Source organism: Microtus pennsylvanicus, chromosome 5, assembly GCF_037038515.1.
Source record: "Microtus pennsylvanicus isolate mMicPen1 chromosome 5, mMicPen1.hap1, whole genome shotgun sequence".
Taxonomy (NCBI): domain Eukaryota; kingdom Metazoa; phylum Chordata; class Mammalia; order Rodentia; family Cricetidae; genus Microtus; species Microtus pennsylvanicus.
Window position 1 is genome coordinate 133,164,891 of NC_134583.1, and position 18,257 is coordinate 133,183,147.

General features: G+C 41.6%; 1 pseudogene; it reads right to left on the minus strand.

The window, feature by feature from the left end:
* LOC142851430 (guanylate cyclase 2G-like) overlaps nucleotides 1-18,257 on the minus strand; it is a 41,179-nt pseudogene that overhangs the window by 18,466 nt on the left and 4,456 nt on the right.

Here is an 18,257-nt window from a genome sequence, read left to right on the forward strand (position 1 = left end):
CTGAGCCAATGCAAAGTGTCAAACCCGCCCCAAGATCCAAGTGCAAAAGGAACCGGGCAACCATCACAGACTCAGGATGATGGGTCAGAATTAAGACCCTTAAGGAAAAGGTAAGGGGGCAGGTAGAGGTAGGAGGAAACCAGGCTTCGGGTTCCTTTCTAAGAGCAAAGAGTCTGAGGTCCAAGTCCCCGCAGCAGAGAAAGAACAATGCGTCAAACTAGGAAACACCCTTCCACCTTTGAACCTTTGGGAAGAAGGCCACTTCTCACAGTGGGAACCGAGGGCTGGTGGAACAGAGGGGCCTCACCTGCCAGACTTCCTGCAGCACACTTGGCTTCTTAAGCCACGCTTCTGCTTCGTCATCAATATAGCGGCAGGTCACACGATTTCCCTGGAATCAGAAACAAAGTAGAAAGTTATTTTTTTCCTTTTAGTATTTTATTTTTTTTAATTTTATTTTTTAATTTATTTATTTATTAAAGATTTCTGTCTCTTCCCCGCCACCGCCTCCCATTTAGGCATCCTCCTGAATATTAACTTTCAGCAAGCGATGAAAGGAGACAGAGACAGAGACCCAAATTGGAGCACAGGACTGAAATCTCAAGGTCCTTTTAGTATTTTAAACGCATAGGTGTTTTTGCCTGCATGTATGTCTATAAACCCCAGTGTGCACTGCCTGAAGAGAACAGAAGAGGGCATTAGATCCCCTGGGATAGGAGTCCCATCCCAGGGGAGTTACCGGTGGTTGTGAGCTGCCATGCTGTGGTAAGAACCAAACTCAGGTTCTCTGGAAAAGCAACCAGTGCTCTTAACCACTAAGTCATCTCTCCAGTCCCAAAGTAGAATGTTCCTAACTCAGGATGATCCAGAAAAGGCAAGAAAGGGGAATGAGAAAAGTGAGGAGAAAGCCATCCATGAAATATAGCATCCAGCTCTTCACGGACCCGTCAACCTCCTTGGTGACACTGTGGTTGTTACAGGCCTCGAACTGTTCAGCAGTAAGGTCTCCTTCAACTGCCATCACAGCCCTTCAAGGTACCTGTGGTTAGCCCCGTTCTGGACAGGATCACTGAGGCTGGGTAGCTTATCCAGGGAGGCACATGTGTGGTCATCAGCCAGATCTGAATATCTGATTCCAAGAGCAACTCTCTCTTCTATGTCTCATCATCATCCAAGAAAATAGTAAGTTGATGCCTTACATCTGGAGTCAGGTGCCTAGTTCAAGTTCATTGTGACAGTTCAGTTTAGCTTCTCCCAGTCTCTCTTTCTCACTCTGCAAAATGTCAGGGGCCACCGCCACCAAATTTATATGGTTTGGGGAAGGATGGGATGAGTTAAAGCAACACTTGGCACATAAACCTTGTGTGAAATGGCATACCTATTCTGTCTGCTTTTAGAGTCATTCAATCCCTGAGCACAAAAACGTATAATGATGAGAAAGAAGCTGGTCAGAAGGAACGATGTGGTCTGCAAACCCCAGGGAAGGCAAGGCTCAGATCAGCTCAGTATCATCCGAGATCTGCCCCTTTCGGTGCAGAAGCAAGGGTGAAGGGTTCGGGATGGAGACAGGATGTCTATGAAGGAAGGGGTGCCCGTGGGTACTGAGGAAAAGATTCCAGGAAGAAGTGATGCCTGTGCTGAACCCTGAAGGATGAGGAGAAGGCTCCAGCTGGGGTGGGGAAGACGAAGTGGACTTGACACTGCCAGAAGTTGAAACCGCACTTTAGAGCAACAGCCAGTGATTGCTTTGCTTGGCATTTTCTGCCTCCATTTCCCGGGACCTATTTAACCTTCCCCAAAGGCAGCTGAGCTTTTAGAGGGTGACTCAGCATGTGCCCTGGGGCATTCAAGGCCAACTGAGAAAGGATGGGGGAAGTAATGTCTGAGCTTCCATAGCAGACCAGTTTCGCACTGCAGAGGTACCAGTAGCCACCACAGAGTCATTAAAGTCCGGGATAAATGAATCCACACTCTGAGACTGTGCTACCTACTAAATTTGCCACTGGCCACATGGGACTACTTAAATTGTGTATCTATAGCTGGGCACGCATATGGTACCAGAGGTCAGTGTAAGGGGCTTTCTTATATTGGTTTCCGCCTTACTTTTGAGACAGGGTCTCTTGCTGAATCTGAAGTTCATCAGGTCAGCCAGACTGACTGGCTAGCTAGCCATCTCTACCTCTCCAGCACTGGTGTTGTAGGCATGTGTTGCCACTCCTGGTTGCTGGCCTATGTGGTTGCTGGGGACTGAAACTCAAGCCCCCATGCTTATGCAGTGAGAGCTGTATTGGCCAAGTCATCACTGCAGCTCCCTAGCTATTTAAATGTAATTACCACTAACATTCAGTTCCCCTGGAGACAATACTGTTCAGCCGCTTGTAGCTAGTGGCGATGGTAGCTTTGGGGTATTGCCATCCCACAGAAGGTTCTACTGGGAGTTCTATGTCTGATCAACTCACGAGTATAGGAATCACAGGGGAGCTTGTCGAAACGCAGAATCTCAGCCTCCACTCTGCTGACCCCAAATCTTCACTCTAGAAACATTTCTTAAGTTCTTTTTAAAGTAAGATGTAATATTTGTACATACCTTTTCTGCATTTTTAAAAAGTTTATTGTGTCTCAGTTCTCAAAGTTAGAGAAACACCAGTCTGGAGACACAAAGCTCCTGGGGTTTTGCTTGGAGGATGTCCTAGTATTCATAATGCCTGGCCTGACCAAATTCATCTGGAGAACAGGACAGACATTCACATTAACTTTCATATGCAGAGAAGTGCCTGGTTCAGTCCCACAGAGGCATAAGCATCTCTTCACCCTGTGGGCTCTTGACAAAGGATCTATGATCTGCAGAAATCTTCACAGCAGATGTGCTGCTAATGTTGTACCTGACACAGGTGTGCCTCGTTGGCATGGCTGGAAAACAAGCACAGCTTGGTTGCTCTCAGGAGTGATACAGAAATAGGATAAACAGGTAGATTATTGACTCTACCTTAATATATAAAACAACTGTTAACCTCAAAATATTTTACATTGGTATGGATTTTAGTTTATTGATATAAATTTAAGGTTAATTTAGTTATGCTCACTCTATATTTTTACTCTTGTTTAAGGTATTATATCTTTATAGCTCAATCAAAAATGTAAGGCATAATTAAAAATACCAATTTAGAAAAAATGCAGTTAATCATCTATAATAGCCAAACTTATAGTCTTATTAATAAGGTTTTCTACATATATAAAAATATATTTCAGATAGATAGGTATTCTTCAAACATTTCGAAGACCTACATAATATGGCATTTAAAATCTTTTAATAACAGATTTTTTAGGACAGTGAGACATGTCAGCTCCTGATAGCACCAATGTACTCCAGAAAAGATTATGGGCATTGCAGAAACTCTATATGGAATTTATTTTCTTCATGGTAAAAGCTAGCCATGTGGGCACAGAATGTGCCCTTGCTTCAATTGCTGACAGTTACTGTCCAAACTGAATCAGTCAGACACAAAAAAAGGTGAATGCCAAATTTTGTCAAGGCAAGGTAAAACAGTCCTTCAAATTTCCCTGATTCTATATATCCAAAGGATACTCAATCATACCACAAGGATATGTGCTCAAATATGTTCATAGCAGCATTGTTCATCATAGCCAAAACCTGGAAACAACCTAAATGACCCTTGACTAAAGAATGGATAAGAAAAATTTACACAATGGAGTACTAAACAGCAGAAAAAAATAATGACATCTTGAAATTTACGGGCAAATGTATGGATCTAGAAAACATAATATTGAGTGAGGTAACTCAGACCCAGAAAGACAAATATCATATGTACTCATTCATAAGTGGCTTTTAGAAATAAAGCAAAGAAAAACTAGCCTACAATTCATAATCCCAGAGAACCTAACAACAATGAGGACCCTAAAAGAGACATACATGGATCAAATCTACATAGAAAGTAGAAAAAGACAAGATCTCCTGAGTAAATTGGGAGCATGGGGACCATGGGAGAGAGTAGAAGGGGAGTGGAGAGGAAGGGAGGGGAGTGGAGAAAAATGTGTGCGTCAATTAAAAACAACAAAACACTTAAATAAAATAAAAATAAATAAATAAATGGATTGCTTAAAATTTTTTTCTGATTCACAGAAAAGTTTATCAGATATGCTGGACCTGTAGGCCAAAGAAGGATGTTTCAACATTACAGAGGAAACTTGGGTGACTGTTCAGGCAGCTAGCAGTTTTTGTCATTTCTTACACTCTTGGAAGTCAATAACCTGCATTTCCCTCTTACTCAGGTAATAATATTATTTCCTTCTCAAATTTTGGATGGAGTTGAAGACTAGATAGTTATAATTATAATTTTTCTTTGTTATGATAAAAAGGTAAATTAGATATAATACTTTAAACTCACCAAGATGGGATAGATAATTAAATATTTTTAATTTTTTAAAATACAAATAGAGTAGATATTGTAACTATAAGTCTTACTTGATAACTGTTTTATTGTTTATAATTTTACTATGTTAAAGTTAAAACCTTACTTTTTGATTAGACAGAAAGGGGGAATGCTACAGGATAGCCCTTCTGTATGCTGTGAATATATGTTGCTCTCATCAGTTGATAATAAAAGTTACTTTGACCTATAGCAAGGCAGTGACTATCTAGGTGGGAAAGCCAGACTGAATACATGGGGAAAAAGGGACAGAATCAGGAGAGATGCAAGCCAGCTGTCCAAGAAACAATATACCAGAGGACCAGTAAAGCCAGAGACCAAGAGGCAATGCATAGATTAATAGAGATGGGTTAATTTAAATGTAAGAGATAGTTAGTAATAAGCCTGAACTATAGACCCAGCCGTTTGTAATTACTATTAAGCTTCTGAGTGATTATTTAGAAGTGGCTGCTGGATGGGGTGGGACAAGGAAATCTCTTTTTACAAAGGAGGAAAAATTACGAGATCACATAGTCAATACCTAGAAAAGCTAGTCCTTGAACTCTGATCTTTCTGATCCAAAATGTATCTACTTGCTACATGCCTTTCTTAGCATCAGCACCACCACCAGTAGGATAGGCTCTAAGGCCAGACTGTCTACATTCAAGTTCTAGCTATGGTACTCAAAGAGAGATGGGAGGGAGTCAACTTTCAGAGTGAGACTTGGTTACCTCTATGTTTAATATTTTCAACACTTTTTCACACCTTCAGAACATAGGAGCCTAATCCTGTTTACAGTGAATATTGATAAAACCCTTATGTACAAAACCAAGCAAATCAGATTACAGCTCTGGGTGTGGAGATGGAAGAGGAAACCCAAATCCCTGGGGACATTTGGAAGTAGCTTGACTAATAGAAACCCATCTCTTGGTTTTAGGACACCAAAATCTCCAAGACTTGGTACCAGCCAATCTTCCTAGCCTTCAGCATGACATGTTCTAATATCCTGATGTTCTGACATTCTATGTGACTTCTCTCCTTGTCATTGCTAGCAATTCATTCATCTCGAATGTTACCTCCTCTAAGAAACCTTCAAGTTTCTTTCCATTTCAGAGCTTCCACCTCACCGTGGAGACACCCCTGTGCATCCCTCTGGGGCATCCTGAAGCCTTGAACTGTGCTTGGGTTACCCTGGATAGGAGATCGCAATGAGTGTTATGCAAATGAATTATTTGCAGCACACATTGGTAGGTTAAAGGGGTTAATGTTTCCAATAGGACTAGAGGCTCCACAGGAACACCCCACAAAAGTGTTGAGCTTTAGAAGACTACCAGACATTTCTAAAGAGTCAAAAGCCAAGTCTCGGCCACAGATGGAACCATATATCAACCACCTGTCCCCCACAAGGCTCAGGGAGTGTTGTGGAAGAGGGGACTGAAAGACTGTAAGCACTGGATGAGTGGAAGGCTGGCCTTGGGGAATTCACAGACACGTGGTTGGTTACCAACACAAACTCAACATGAGATCGAGCTGGTTTTAAAGTCCAACATGGAGCATGGATGAGATCTGGGAAGTTTTAGTTGCTGAGGGAGAAAAAGAGAGTCGCTTTCAGAGTAGAGTAGGTGTTCATCAGTAGGCTGCCGATGCCCCAGTGGGTGACCCCGCACACATTTGCGTATGGACTTAGTGTTGGGAGGCATGAAGTCAGGAGAGAAATGAAGATGTTTTGGGGGAGAGAGGTGAAAGGAGGAATGGAGATGTGGGTGCATTGTACAGATGTATAATAGAGACAGATGTAGTTTAATGTTAAATTTTGAGTTTTTGGAGGCAGGGAAGCATTCTCAGACAAATGTAACCTAGAAACTTAGCTCAGGTCTTGAGTCTCTTCTGATTGCTCACTTGAACAGTGAGCCGCCCCCTAGCCCTCATAAGTTCCTGTGGAAATCCCTTTGCAAGTCACCAGGGAAATGTGTGGCCTCCGCTTGTGCTGGGGAAGGACAGTGATGTTGTCATAACGGATCTGCTGCAAGGTGTTTCCATGACAACTGCGCTTTTCCTCTCAGCATCCATAACACCAGACCAGCAATGGCAGCCACTGTGGCCAGAACCAGAATTGTCCCTGTGAGAACCACAGCAGGTGCAGCCATACCTAGAGGCAGAGACAGCCATTACGCAGGCCCACCTATGAGCAGAGGTAAGCATGTCCCTGAGATCCTACCGTGCTAGCATGGCCAGTATAGTCGCTTCATTTTTTAACAGAAACTTCTATAGTAAGAACATAGGAATGACTCCAACACTTGGGTTGAACACGAACTATGCATTCTCCGGGCATGGTATATCTAATTCAAAAGTCAGACTCCTAGCCAGTCATTCAGCTATATCCTCCTGCCCAGATTATTTCTGCCTCCTTGAAGGAAGCTCTAAGACTCAAATCTCAGGACCGAGGTTCCCTAGAGAGATGGCTCTAAACAGGGAAGGTGGGCAATGGTGCCCCTGGGAGATACTGATGGTATCGGAAAACAACAGTTCTAGCTAGAGGGTGCTACTTCTCACTGTCCACAAGCACAGAACAGCTTCACACAGAAGGGTTTTCTGGTCGCAAAGACAGCATTGTTGAGAAACTGTCCCTACTACCTCCTCTGAGCTGTCGTGCTTGCCTGTTACAGTAGGAGGCTCAGTTTTGTAAAGCTCGGGATGAAATCCGCAGCCAGGTCTGCCTCCAGGAAGGGAGCCATGAAGTCAAGAGATATTAGAGGCATTCCTTCAAGGCCTTTAAAGCAGAAAAGACAAAGGTTCGTGTTCAGTGCATTTATGCCACCGGTCTTCACCTCATACACATCAAGAGCAACTGAGACATGCATTAAAAAAACAAACCAGGGACTAGAGAGAGGTGTTTCTGTGGGTCACGTTGGTACCTGCTGTGAAGTCTAATGACCCAGTTGGGACCCTGGGACTCTCATGATAAAAGGACAGAACTAACTCCCTGAAGTTGTTCTTGTAGAAACATATTTAAGCCATGGCATAAACATGACCCCATGCGTGCGCACGTGTGTGAATGTACACACACATGAATAAACAAACAAGAACAAAGCAAACAGGCTTCAGCCCCAGAATGCAAACCTCTGGTGGCCTGACAAGTGTGTTTCTATTTCCCTAGACCCTTTAAACTTCAAATCTAGCCTCTAGTCATGTAATTCAGGGAAAGCAACGTCTTTTTCCCCAGGTAGAATAGCTCCCAGTCTTGTAGCTTACACCGTGTTTTACAAAGGTCTTGTACCAATGCTACAGGTGTCAGCTATAACTGGCACAGACAAATCTTAATGCATAGCCAGGATTTTGATAGTTCACAGACCAAATGTCACTGCCTGCATGAAACATACACTCTCCTGCCAGACTGAGCATTTGGTTTGTTATAGTTATTTTGTGCTGGTCTATGCTGCAACTTGCTTTTCTCAAAGAATAAGGGAGGGAAAATGTCTCACATAGAGTCTGGGTTCACCGTAGTGGACAGGTAGACATTGAATTAAGCACTGGCATTCCTTTTCATTTCCTCATTGGTTTCTAGCTGAGAAAACAATACAAAGGATTTTTGCAGGACTTTCTGGGAGCCCAGAACAGCACAGGGAGGGTCCTAATGTCCATATGAGTCTCTGGGAGGCAGACTTCATAAGAAAGTGACTTTACTGAATGTGGGTTTGGGCCTGTAGATGTCCCCATGATTCACTGCCTTAGGGGGTCAGGGCTTCTTCTGGACACCACTGGGAATGGGATCCAGCTGGGGCATCAAAGGCAAAGTCCCTAAGAAGCCACAGTTGAAATATTGTGTTTCTGTATTCTGCCCCGGAATCCTGAAAAGGGTCATACCCACAATCTCTGCAAAACCCCTTTAAAGCCCAAAGTGGATCTTTGTGAGTTCAGAAAGCTCTGACATCATAATAGGATGTTGTCATCTACACAGTCCATGGGGAAGAACTGATTTTGACTGGGTGAGCCACGCCTTTAATCCTAGCTCTCAGAAGTGAGAGGTAGGTGGATCTCTGTGAGTTCAAGATCAATCTGGTCTGCTATCATTCCAGGATAGCCAGGATTTCACTGAGAGACCCTGTCTTGAATAACACGGACAAAAACAAATAACTGTGTGTATATGTGTAAGTATATATATCAAAAAATGTCTAGTGTTTTACATGAATTTACATTATTGTATTGGTCTGCTTTCATAGGTGCCTACTCAGTGCTAGATGCTTCCCCCTATGTAATTTTCTATGTTAAAATGAAAAACCTTCCTTTTAAACAGAAAAGGGGATGTGATGTGAGATTCCCCTCTGTGTGCTGTGAGTACCATTAATGAATAAAGAAACTTCTTTGGACCTATATAGCAAGGCAGAACTTAGGTAGGCATGGAAAACTAGGCTAAATGCTGGGGAAAAGAAGGGTGAAGTAGAGAAAAGCCATGGAGCCACTGGAGATAGATACTGGAACCTTTAGCTGGTAATTACTCTGATTAATGGACATGGGTTAAATTGATATGTAAGAGTTAGCCAATAAGAAGCTAGAGCTAATGGGTCAAGCAGTGATTTAATTAATATAGTTTCTGTGTTATTATTTCGGGGATGAGCAGCTGGGAACCAACAAGTGGCTCACTCCCTCCAACACCCCTACAGCAGCTGTAAAAGAGATACCCAGAAATAAGCCATCGTTTCACCCTGGTAGGGTCCACAGTCCAACCCTCACTCCTCATCAAACCCCATCTTCAGTGTCTCAGCATGGCCCCAGAGTGGAAGTAGCTTCCTCTCTTGACGGTGTTCTCTGTAAAACATTCCCTAAGTTCTTCTTTACACACTCATATTTCTCTATTATTCTCTCATGACTGTTCTGACAGAGCCAATCTGCTTGACTGAACTGTGCAGGTTCCATATTTGACTGTTTCACCCTGGCTATTCATCCTGTTGTCCTCACGACAAAGGCAATCGGAACAGCCTGAGGACCCAATGGCAGCTCGTTTGCTACATCAACATAGTGTATTGGTGGACACTCAGGGCCAGCCTGGAAGGCAGATGCCATTAATGGTTCTGGTTCATGTCTGAGGAGACCCAGCTATGAAGAAATATGGTAATTTAGTCCAAGGCTCCACAGTGGCTTCCCATCCCATAACTCTGTGGTCATGAGCATGGACTTCACAAAAGATCGTCAAACCGCTGTTTAATTTAGGCTAAGGAAGACAATGGTGTGTGTGTTGCGGGGTCAGGTGAGAATTAAGAAAGATAAAAGCACAATTGACTGTACACAAACCACTGCCAGACCTGCTCCTCGGAGGCAATGGCACTTTGGAAGGGCGGCCCTCTCTGCCTCTCCTAGGCTTGTTTGCAGAAGCCACCATCTCCATAGGAGCAGGGGGCGATGAGAAACACCAACTCATAGACCGTGTCATTTCTCAGCACTTCTGTCGAAAAACTGTCCTAAAAAGTAACAGTAAATTTCACCGTGCCTTAGGAAATGATTCATGGGTCCCAACTACATTCAAGGCAGCAGAGAACTCTTAATTGCTGTTAGATGCTGATTCTTAGAAATGAAATAAACCCAGAACGTGCTGTATTCCTGGGTACATGTTTGCTGGCTGGGCACACATGCAGCAGGAAGTAGGTCAAAGAGTAAAGAAGAAAGAAGATAGTGGTGTGCCAAGGACCTAAGACACAGAAAGCTTATGTAACAGCAAAGATCGCTAAACAGAACACGTTTAGGACAGTCTGGTCTCCATTTTGCCTTGTGATTTCAGGGTTTAGTATCATTGCTATCATCTGTGTTATTATCCCTGACAAGTACCTCTTACTGCATGTATCCCAAATTCCCTAGTATAAACATAAATGGAAACACACATGCATAGGTATGTGTGTACATATACATACAAAGAATGTATTTTTACATAACTAAGATTGTTGCTCTGCAGTTTGATTTTTTTTTTTGCAACATAAACCTAGCTGTTTTTGTCAAATGGATCTGTGCATTGTTTTAAGAAGCAGGATGAACTCAATTGTATCAATGTTTCACGGCATACTTTACACTCTGTGTTCTTCCTGTACTATAAAACAGTTGGCAGTGATCCTTACAGTCTTAGGAGGAAGAAGAAAGGTTGGAAGGGGTTATCTGACAATCCTAAGGGTTGTTCCAGCCTCTCCTCTTACCATCTACCTGCAAGTAGAGAGGAGGGAACAGGGAAGAAAGGGGGTAGAAGGCAGGAGGATACCCGGGGAAGTAGAGAGAGATAGATTTCCAGCTGCCACCCAAAGAAATCTGAGGCAGTTTGGCCACCCAATATACTTCCTGATGAAGGAAGAGAAATATGGTCATTATTATCCCTCTCTACATCCACTTGGCCCCCTTTACCTCCTTCTCACTAAATAAAATAAGCTCGTTTTAGAAAGCAAATCTACTGAAGACTACACCACGGAAACACAGTGAAAGAAAGTCAAGCGGTCCTTCTAGATGCCTTTAGTGGAATATGTGCAGACCTTGGGGTCTAGAATACAATACTGAGAGCCAGAATATACTTGTGGTAGCTGTGCAGCATTGGATAAGTTATTTCATCTCTCTGGGGTTCCACTTATTATTCTGTAAAAGAAACTAACAAATGAAAGGACTCAGTCTGAAACATCAGCTGGGGAACTTGGGAGAGGAGAGATCACAGATGAGGCATCTTACTCGCCTTACCTTCATCTTGGTTTAAAGTTGGGAGCATAATTATTGGAGGAGGCCACTTTTTCATTCCTGGGTGCTTAGACTCATTTCCTGACTGCCCAGACTCCCGAAATAATCACAAAGAAACTATATTATTTAAATCACTCTCAGCCAATCACTTAAGCATATTGCTAGCTAGCTCTTATATCCTTGGTTAACCGATTTCTATTAATTGTGTATCGCCACGTGGCTGTAAGATTCCTTCCGGCTTCTGCCATCTGTCCCCAATGGGGCTACACGACTTCTCCCTGACTCCACCTTCTTCCTCCCAGCATTTAATTTAGTCCCTCCCACCCCGTCCAGCTCTATTCTGTCCTATCACAGGCCAAGGCAGTTTCTTTATTCCTTAACCAAAGCAACACATGTACAGTAGGACTTCCTACACCAGCTAATCACGTTTGCCTTGCAGCAGCATTGGTCCAATATCTAACAGCACTGTGGCAAGTGCGTGGCTCTTCAGCCTATCCCACCACTACCAAAGAAGCAGACCACCTGAGAATTGCCTCCCTGGGCCAGTGCAATGGCCTCTACAGGTCTTTGTTAGGCTCAACACAGACATGGGGAAATCTATGGAAGAGCAGAAATGACAGCAGTCTGAGAGTCCTTCCGATAGGCTTATGTACCTGCCGGAAATAAGAGTTTAGCTGGTGTATGCTCACATGGAGGGCAGAGGCTGGACTCCAGAGCCAGCTAGCCTCATTCCAGTCCAGACCTAGTCCCTCATTAACTGTGCAGAGGAACTCTGGGAAAATGTTTTCAGTTCGAACGTCTTGGTCTACTTGAGTGTGTGTGTGTGTGTGTGTGTGTGTACGTCATGCTCATATGATGGTGTGTGTGTGTGTATTTGTGTGTGCAAGTGCATGTACACATATGTGTATGTACATGTGTGGAGACCAGAGGTCAACCTTGAGTATTATTTTCTATTCCATCCTCTTGTATTTTTAAATAGAGCCTTTCACTGGCCTGAAGCTCACCAACCAGGCTAGTTCAGGTAGCAATAAAACCCTAGGAAGCAATCTATTCCCTATCTCCCCAGAACAGGGATTCCGAGTGTGGGATACCAAGCCTTTTAAAGTCAGTTCTGAGGACCAAAGTGGAGCTCATATCTGTATGTCAAGTACCACTGAGTGAACTGTATCCCTGGGTCCTCATCCCTGGTGTTAAGACAAACCTTCAAGAGTACTGACCTCCCAGAGCTGTACTGAGTATCTGGCTCCCATTCACATCCTGTTACACGGTCCTTCTTGTCACCTCATTACTATAGAGCCACTGACCAGTAGATAGACCCCTACCTCCAGCTGCTGCAAAGGATGAAAGAAAATTCTCCAGTATGGAGTTCCAGGTTCTCTGCAGCCTGCAGAATGCTTTTTGCATCTTCTGAGCTGCAAATTAGGATGATAACTAAATAAAGGGAAAAGAGTGAGTAAATTATGCATGCTCACATATGTGTGTGTTATATACCCCCCCATACACATACTCTTTTTCATGTTTAAATAAAACCACTCCAAGCAAGACACAGACTTTTTCTTTCTTTGAACATACTTCAGGAAATAGACATGTCTATGCTATTGCAGGACAGTATATTTAAACTAAGCCTATGAAATACAAGCGGCCAGCCTTTGCCCTTCAGAAGATTATCTTTAGCACAATCTTCTGCCATCACAATATACAAGTCCAAGAAGTTTGAAATCATTTTTCTGGCTTGATTTTATTTGATTGATCCCCCAAATAAGTGGGTCCTCAACTATGCATCAATTAAGAGGAAGACAAAGCAAACCTGGAGTCAAAGACATTTGGACCTTCCAAGTTGGGATGAGGAAAAATGACCAAGGTGCTGTGCTTCTTCCTGTTTAGTCACGCCGCCATTCATCTGGAAGAACACAAATGACAGGTTAACTTTTAGATAAGCTATTGTCTCCCTCTATAATCTTCAAGTGTGAGACAGGAAGTAGCTATGAGCAAGACAGAAAGGGCTCCTCTGTCAAGGAGCACATCAGCTACTGTTTCTCCTCACTCACACAGACACCATGGAAAACAACTTAAGGAAGAATTATGTGTTCTTTTGGTATCCAGTTTCTTGAGTTCTTCATATATTTTGGAGATCAGCCCTCTGTCTGATGTGGGGTTAGTGAAGATCTTTTCCCATTCTGTAGGCTGTTGTTTTGTCTTGTTGACCGTGCCCTTTGCTTTACAGAAGCTTTTCAGTTTCAGGAGGTCCCACTTATTGTTTCTCTCAGTGTCTGTGCTGCTGAGGTTATATTTAGGAAGTGGTCTCCTGCACCAATGTGTTCACGTGTACTTCCCACTTTCTCTTTTATAAGGTTCAGTGTGGCTGGCTTTATGCTGAAGTCTTTGATCTATTTGGACTTGAGTTTTGTGCATGGTGACAGATATGGATCTATTTTCATTCTTCTACATGTTGATATCCAGTTACGCCAGTACCACTTGTTAAATATGCTTTGTTTTTTTTATTTGATAATTTTTGCTTCCTTGTCAAAAATCAGGTGTTGAAAGATCTATGAATTGATATCCGGGTTTTCTATTCAGTTCCATTGGTCTTCCTGTCTGTTTTAATGCCAATATGATGCTGTTTTCAGTACTGTAGCTCTGTAATAAAGTTCAAAGGCAAGGATGGTGATGCCTCCAGAAGTTCTTTTATTGTACAGTATTGTTTTGGCTATCTTGGGATTTTTGCTTCTCCATATGAAGTTGAGTATTGTTCTTTCGAGGTTTTTGAAGAATTTTGCTGGGATTTTGATGGGCATTGCATTGAATCTATAGATTGCTTTTGGTAAGATTGCCATTTTTACTATGTTAATTCTGCCTAACCAAGAGCATGAGAGATCTTTTCACTTTCTGGTGTCTTCTTCAATTTCTTTCTTCAAAGATTTAAAGTTCTTGTCATAAAAGTCTTTCACTTGTTTGGTTAGAGTTACTCTAAGATATTTTATGCTATTTGTCACTATTTTGAAGGGTGTTGATTCTCTGATTTCTTTCCCAGCCCTTTTATCACCTGTGTACAGGAGGGCTATTGACTTTTTTTTAGTTAATTTTGTATCCTGATACATTGCTGAAAGTGTTTATGAGTTGTAGAAGTTCCTTGGTATAATTTTTGGGATCACTTATGTAAACTATCATATAATCAGCAAACAGTGAGAGTTTGACTTCTTCTTTTCCAATTTGTATCCACCTGATCTCCTTTTGGTGTCTTATTGCTCTATCTAGGACCTTGAGAACTATATTGAATAGATATGGAGAGAGTGGACAACCTTGTCTTGTTCCTGATTTTAATGGACTTGCTGGGAATTTCCCTCCATTTAGTTTGGTGTTGGCTGTTGGCTTGCTGTATATTGCCTTCATTGTGTTTAGGCATGGTCCTTGTATTGCTGCTCTCTTCAAGACCTTTATCATGAAGGGACATTGTATTTTGGAAGACCTTTATCTTATGGAAGTTTATGGCTCCTTATTGGAGCTGAGATATATAAAAATAGCCCTAGAAGCAATGCAATAACCCTATAAAAGTATATTTAGAGGTGTTAGGAGAGAAGTCAGTCATCTCATTCAAATTACCAAATGATTGTGAGATTTCTTTCTTCCTTCCTTCCTTCCTTTCTTTTTTTCTTTTTTGGTTTTTTGAGGCAGTGTTTCTCCCTAACAGCCCCAGCTGTCCGGGAACTAGCTCTTGTAGACCATGTTGGTCTCAAACTCACAGAGATCTGCCTACCTCTGCCTCCCAGGTGCTGGGATTAAAGGCATGTGCTACCACGGCCCAGGGAGTGTGGGTTTTTAATCTCACCACAGTAAAGCTTACAAAACAAAATTTATAAATGAACTTAAATAATAGCAGAATTCAATGCCTGAGAAAGAAATAGAGTATTTTCTAGTCAGTTTTTCGACTTCCTACAAAAAGGAGACCAATTCACATACACAAAGATACACATTCATACAAATTAATGAATAAATTACTTCATGAGGAATTATGAACAGGCAAAATGAATGCAGAGGGTAGAAGTTGCCTCAACAACACTTGGAACTGACCTTGAAGGAAGAGTAGTGCTGTGGGAGCACAATCTGCTCCTTCAGCCAACAGCCTTGAAGATACCAGCCTACTTGGGTGTGGTCTCTTTTGCTTTAAAAAGCTGCTGCAGTCGCCATGTGCTCTGTCTCTCACGCGCGCTTCCTGCTCCTGCTTCCAGTTGCTAGACTCTGTTCCTGGCAGTGCAGAGGGCTGTTGTCTAGGACAGTGATCTGTAAGTTTTCCCCTTAAATAAATAACCCTTTTATTATCCATAATTCTGAACTGGTGTGGGATTGTTTTATGACTTACACCTTCATCTGGTGTCCAACATTTGGTTTTAGAATCCCCCAGCTCTGCTGCTCACTGCCAGCTGAGAGTGCACTCAGTTTGGCATGAGCCCTCCCTCAGCCAGCCGCAGCCTGTGTGTGGATAGAGCAGTTCAATATAGAATATTGTGCAGCTGCTTTTCTTGCTACAGATCAGCCGCAGTTCTTTATATTTTCTCTTTTGGCTTCAAGTCCCCATGCATGCACCTTACTGTTTGCCTCCTACCTGGGCACACCATGGACATTAGGGTGAGATGTGGTTTCCCTGGTCTGAGCCAGCTATTTGCTTCTTTCTAATGATTCGTTTGCATTTGCCTCGTCTACTGCTCTAGAGACATCTGCAGAGCACACAGTCTGTGGTTTATCTTTCAGCATTTCACTCTCAAATCAGATTTCAGACTGCTGGGTTAGTTTTGTAGGTGGCCCAAGACACCTACTGGCAAGTTACAGTTATTGAGCCCAATCCAGCTGATTAAACCACAGGTAAGATTTAATGTCCTAAATATAGATCATAAGTTGCTAATTTAAAAGGGCAATATGTCAGACAACCTAACCTTTAAGGTTTCAATAGCCTCTTTACTTACACCATGTGTGAGGTTTTACAAGACTTATCTATAATGTCTCTTCTACATCACTATTTCTGATTCTGGGGATTAGTCTTGTCCTCAATATTTTTTGTAAAAATATGGTTTGACAATAGGGTACAAATGAGGCATTTATAGAATGGTACCATCTTTTCAGACTAAAACCACATTTCTCAGGAAAGAGGTTGGAAATCTGAAGAAGGATACAACCAATTTAACTAACAAAACTCAGTCAACTGAGATACTTTTGGAAATGGTACAGACTGATAATAATTTATTTAAAGGAAGATTTAGAACTCAGGAGAAGGAAACAGCTGATTTGGTGCATACAACCCAATCAACAACAGTGGGTGCTGAAACATTATTTGAGAGAATTTGCACCATTGAATGTATTAATTGGACTCTATCAAAGGGGTATGACAGATTGATTGATAGAATGTCCCTCCAGGAAAGTAATATGCATGCTGTAAAGATTATGTCTAAGGATTTAAAGGATTGCTTCTTTACTATACCTTTACAAGAAAAGGACAGAGAAAAGTTTGCCTTCACAATGCCTACTTATAATAATTCTCAGCCTACTAGGAAATATCAATGGACCATCCTCCCACAGGAAATGCTCAATAGCCCCACCCTATGCCAATACTTTGTCAGCCAGCAATTGAAAATAATATGTAAGCCATTTCCTAAATCTATAATCTACCATTGCATGGATGACATTTTGTTATTTGATTCAAATACAGATACTTTAGACAGGATGTTTAAGAAGTAAAGAAAGTCTTGCCTAAATGGGGCTTACTAATTGCTCCTGAAAAGATTCGAAGAGGAGAGTCTGTTAATTACCTAGATTACAGAATAGGCTTACAGAAAATTAGACACAAAAGGCAGAAATTAGGAGAAACCAGTTGCGGACTGTTAAGGACTTTCAAAGATTATTAGGAGACATTCCCAGTCTATGACTGGGTGTTGGGATAACACCTGATATAATAATTCATTTAAACAGAATTTTAGATGGTGATAAAGACTTGAATAGTCTCAGAGAATTAACAGCTGAAGTGGAAAAGGAATTGACAATGGTTGAGGAGGAATTACAGGAGTCTCATGTTGATGGGGTGAATCCTAATCTTCATTGTATTCCAGTTGTATTGGCTTTGAGAATTTCTCCTACAAGAATTTTAACGCAGAGGGACAATATCATCATATGATGGATCTTTTTACCACATAAACCACGTAAAAAATTAAAAACTTAAGTGGAAAAAGTCTCTGAATTAATTATAAAAGGTAAATTGAGACTTTGTCAATTAGCAGGTATAGACCCAGCAGAGATTATAGAGTGCCTTTTACTGCTGATGAAATTAAAAAGTTATGGGAAGAAAATGAACCCTGGCAAAGAGCTTGTGCTAATATTTTGAGAGAAATTAATAGCAATTATCTCAAAAGTGATAGACTTAACCTTATAAAGAGAACTTCTTGGATTCTTCCTTGAATTGTACATGATGCACCAATAATTGGAGCTCTTACATTTTATACTGGTGCAAATAAATCAGGGAAGGCAGGTTACAAATCAGAAGAATTAAGTAAGGTGAAACAAAGCCCTTATAATTCTGTCCAGAAGGCAGAATTATATGCTATTCTTATGGTATTAAGGTATTTTAAAGAACCTCTCAATATAGTTACTGATTTACAATATGCAGAAAGAGTTGTCTTGCATATTGAAACTGCTGAATTTATACCAGATGATACAGAATTGACTTCTTTATTCATCCAGGTGCAAGATATAGTCAGGAATAGGTTTTGTCCTATATACATAACACACATTCGATCCCATACAGGCCTGCCAGGTCCTCTAGCACAAAGTAATGCAGAAATTGATCAATTATTGATTGGAAATGTGTTGTGGGCCTCTGAATTTCATAAAAAACATCATGTCAATAGCAAAGGTTTAAAGAAAGAGTTTTCTATTACATGGAAACAAGCTAAGGAAATTATAAAGAGATGTCCTACTTGCTCTTTCTATAGTCAAACGCCATTAGGTTACATGGAGTAACCTAAAGGGTACTCAGAAGAATGAGATCTGGCAGATGGATGTGTTCCGCTTTACAGAATTTGGTAAATTAAAATATTTATACCACACCATAGACACATATTCAGGTTTTCAATGGGCAACTGCCTT